Source organism: Octopus bimaculoides, chromosome 1, assembly GCF_001194135.2.
Source record: "Octopus bimaculoides isolate UCB-OBI-ISO-001 chromosome 1, ASM119413v2, whole genome shotgun sequence".
NCBI lineage: Eukaryota > Metazoa > Mollusca > Cephalopoda > Octopoda > Octopodidae > Octopus > Octopus bimaculoides.
In genome coordinates, this window is record NC_068981.1 from 165,697,280 (window position 1) to 165,702,249 (window position 4,970).

At 36.2% G+C, this 4,970-nt stretch overlaps 1 protein-coding gene across 1 annotated transcript in view; it reads right to left on the reverse strand.

Moving 5' to 3' along the window:
* The window catches only part of LOC106869309 (uncharacterized), a 49,602-nt gene that overhangs the window by 43,910 nt on the left and 722 nt on the right, over positions 1–4,970 (reverse strand). The window lies entirely within an intron of this gene.

The following is a 4,970-nucleotide window of genomic DNA, read 5'->3' on the forward strand; positions in this document are numbered from 1 at the left end:
ATAACACCTACATGAGCTTCTAACTTGTTGTCTCTTGAGGTCTCTGAGTGAGACTTGGATCCAACTTGTACAAATGCAAAGCAAAAGTCAAACATAAAATAATAATAATAATAATAATAATAATAATAATAATAATAATAATAATAATAATAATAATAATAATAATAATAATAATCCTTTGTATTATAGGCACAAGGCCTAAAATTTTCCGGGAGGGAGTAAGTCGATTACATCGACCCCAGTGCGTAACTGGTACTTATTTAATCGACCTCGAAAGGTTGAACGGCAAAGTCGACCTCGGCGGAATTTAAACTCAGAACGTAGCGGCAGACGAAATACCACTAAACATTTCGCCCGGCTCACCACTTTGATGATGATGATGATGATGATGATGATGATGATGATGATGATGATGGTAGTGATAGTAATCCTTTTTTACTATAGGCACAAGGCTTGTAATTTAGAGATAGGAGTAAATCGATTACATCGACCTCAGAGCTCAAATGATACGTTTTTATCGATTGTGAAGAGTCGAAGGGCTAAGTAACCTTCGATTAGGCTAAGCACATTGACTGATATAGTCTGAGACAAACTTTATCTGAAAAAGGAGGATGGTTTCGATTAGAATATCTGCTTTTTCACGTCTGATCAGGGGTGACACATCTAATTTATATTCACTATCATCATAAGCACCATCATAATCACCATAGTAATTACCATAATTATCATTATCGTTACTGTAGTTTAGCTCTAGGTCAGCCTTCGCAGAGCACACTTGTGATCAGTTACTCCAGCCGAGACCATCCAGTTTTGTTTTCTAGTAGTGTAAACCCCTTCACACACTATTCAATGAGGCTTTTGTTTTTTAAGACAGTAAGGCGTAATTTGAAGGATTTTGAGCTGCTATTTCTGACAGATCGAGCGACCACTAGTGACTCTTCATTCGTTTGAAATATCCTTTTCTACTCTAGGCACAAGGCCCGATATTTTGGGAGAGAGGGCCAGTCGATTGCATCGACCCCAGTACGCAACTGGTACTTAATTTATCGACCCCGAAAGGATGAAAGGCAAAGTCGACCTCGGCGGAATTTGAACTCAGAACGTAAAGACAGACGAAATACCGCTAGGCATTTCGCCCGGCGTGCTAACGTTTCTACCAGCTCGCTTCCTTATTCGTTCGAAATATCACCATTATCATTAAGTAAACAAAGGCGGCGAGCTGTCAGAATCGTTAGCACGCTGGACGAAATGCTTAACGGTACTTCACCCGTCGCTACGTTCTGAGTTCAAAATCCGCCGAGGTCGACTTCGGTGGTCGATAAATTAAGTACCAGTTGCGTATTGCGGTCGATCTGATCGACTGGCTCCCACCAAAAAATTTTGGGCCTTGTACCTAGAGTAGAAGAGAATATTTTAAAGTATTTAGTATATACCTTATATGCCCTGATTTCAAATACCTCCACAGACGCGTTTGCTATTCATCCTTCCTGAGGCGGCTTCTACAGTCCGATCCACCTCCTAGAAATAGTAGCCAAATTTCCCCCCAAACAACACTCCATTGCCTTAGAAAAACGAGGAATTGGTTAAAGATTTCCTACATACAAGGAAATATAAGACATGATGGTGATTAGTGGAATGCTTTTGACCATAGGTCTACTCAGCCAGGACTGACGTGTGGCTAAATAACCACAACAACAATTATAAGAGTACAACAACAATCTTACTTGGATCGATTATAATAAATTACAGGTAATGTATTACTTTATCCTTCGAGAATCTATTTGAGTCAAAATAAAATACCAATATTATTTGCCTCCCATTATGACCTTATGTCACGATAAGATGTTACTATTTTAATTATAAATAGGCATAAGGCGGCGAGCTGGCAGAATCCTTAGCACGCTGAGCGAAATGCCGCTACGTTCTGAATTCAAATTTCGCCGAGGTTGACTTTGCCTTTCATCCTTTCGGGGTCGATAGAATAAGTACCAGTTGAGTACTGGGGTGGATGTAATCGACTGTCCGTCTCCCCGCAAATTCCAAGCCTTGTGCCTATAGTAGAAAGGATTATAAATAGGCATGGCTGGGTGGTTAAAAAGGTCGCTTTGCAGCCAAGTGGTTTCGAGTTCAGTCCTACTACGCGACACCTTGGACACGTGTCTTCTACTATAGCCCCGGGCCGAGCAATGCCTTGTCAATGAATGAGGTCAACGGAAACTGTGTGGAATCCTGTCGTATATTAGTGTGTGCGTGTTTACCCCACTCCATCTTTTAACAAATGGTGTTAGTTTGCTAACGTCCTCGTAATTAGCAGAAGAGACCGATACCAGACCTTAAAAAAATGTACAGGGATCAATTTATTCGAATAAGCTCTTCAATGTGGTACTCCAGCACAGCCGTAGTGCAAGAACAGAAACCAGTAAAAGATAAAAGATAAAAGCTTATTATTCCATCTTTGTGTGGCTAAGGTAGACCAGGCTTTCTCTATCTGGTGGCTGTATTGATTTCTAACATAAACATATGGCTACAAATTTTGTGGATGGGTATAGTTGTAGTTAACCTCATAGTTTACCGATATTTCATTTTATCGGCTTCCTCAAGAATAAAAGCCAAAGTCGTCCCGTAACACAGTAGCGTAGCTATGTTGCAGGTGGGGGTACGGGGCGCCCCAGGCGATACTTTCATGGGTGGGGAACGACACTTTAGGGTCTGCTGTATAAATTTGTATAGGCCTGGCGTTCCCGAGGAGTGGGCGGAAAGCTCAAGAGTTACCCCAAAAGGCACATACTCCAGGTACGTCACAGTCCTTGTACGATTTGAACTGAGAAGGTAGAGAGGTGCAACTAAATACCAAATGGCATTGAAAGAGTTAGTATGATGGACGAGGGTTGAAATAAGAATTACTGGAAATCTAATGAGCTATTTTTTCATCCGCACACCATCCCCCCCCGCACCCCAAATACATACTACCCAACATCACCCCCATCCTGTTGTGTTTCACTCTCCGCATCCTGAACACACAAAACACTTTTACTCCTAACCTTTCTCCTCCGCCGCCAGAGGAGCTACTGTCAGTTTTCTCAACGCCCACGTTTTCTATGAAAACATCGACCTAAAGATGTACAGAATGAACATCAACCGCATCGATATTGTCGCTACATGGCGGAGAGTGCACAGGAGGTCATAAACACCGATCCTCTGATTCCGACTAAACAGTGAAGGAAAGGGTGAATCCTTCAACTGATGTTCTTTGTTATCGTTCTGACCCAAGTCAAACGGAATGAAGTCTTTGACCAAAAGCAATTAAGCCATAAACATCTCGCAATATTTCCATTTTTTTTTTTTACATCATGAATAATAAACAGACCATTATCCAACGTACTCCCTTTTTTAAGAAGGCAGGAAGTCGTTTGAGGAAAATTTCTATAGTATTTCTATCAAAAACAGGGATAATAAAGAAAGTCTCCAGGTAGTTCTTCCGGCTCTTCCGTTTATACCTAAAAGGTTAGATTTAGGAAAGGACAAATGCACAGAGCAGCAAATAGCTGGGAGTTGGATATTTCTGCAACCTCACAAAGTAACAGTCCTCCAACATTTATGTTAATTGTAAGAGGGGCAGTTTATATTATATATTTGTATGTATATATATGTATATACGTTTGTATGTATGTATGCATATATATATATATATATATACATATATATATATATATTTATATATATATACATACACATATATATGTATATTTATATATTTATACACACACATGTATGTGTGTGTGTGTGTGTGTAGGAATCTGTTAATGATTTACACTCCGTTATTTTGTTGCTTCTCTGAGTTTCGCACCACGTGCTCTCGTTCAGCCAACCACAAATTGGCCCAACAGAATTTACATACAGCGAAAACTTAAGTAACGGCTAGATTATCAATTGTTAGTAAAAATAAACTTTATATAATGTATTGAGTACTTTTTCTTTATAAAGAAAAAAACGCACATATATGCATACATGTATATATATATATATATAATAATATTATTAGGGACAAAATCCAAAATTACAGGTAAAAAACTCAATTAAAATCAATTTATAAAAAATTAAAATTAAATTGAGCCTTATAGATAAAGTATATATAAAATATATACGTGTAATCTTTTTATTATATTTATCTTATGATATTTACTTTACTTTATATTATACTCATTTATTGTGCTTTTAATTATTAATTTTTCTATATGTGATAGTGGATTTTCATCGATGAGTTCTTGAAAATTGGTTATTTTCCCTAAAACTATATATATATATATATATATCTGTGTGTGTAGATAGATAGATAGATAGATAGATAGATAGATAGATAGATAGATAGATAGATATTGATACATGCTTACATACATATGTACATTAATAGATATATGTTGTCTTTAGGCAAAGTAAATAAATCACTATTATCTAAGATCCTAGCTAGACATTAACATTATTTTAACAATTATAGTCTAGAAGTTCAAAGTTAATTGATATTAATGAGGAAAAATGAAAAAAATAAAAAAACATTACAGTTATATAGAGAAATAAAGTATGACAGTCATCTCTTTCTATATCATTATCTCCTCGCTTTCTCTGCTTTGTTTTATCATTTTTTTTTATCTCTGTTTACTCCTCACACACACACACACACACACACACTTACATAAACATACATATGCACGATTTCTCTCTCTCTCTCTCTCTGTATATATATACACACACACACACATATGTATATCTAAATATATGTATATATATATATGTATATGTATATATATATATGTATATGTATATGTAATTATATATAATTACATATATATATATATATATATATATATATATATATATGTGTGTGTGTGTAATTATATATATATATGTATATGTATATGTACATGTAATTATATATATCCATATGTATGCATATGCGATTAAATATATATCAT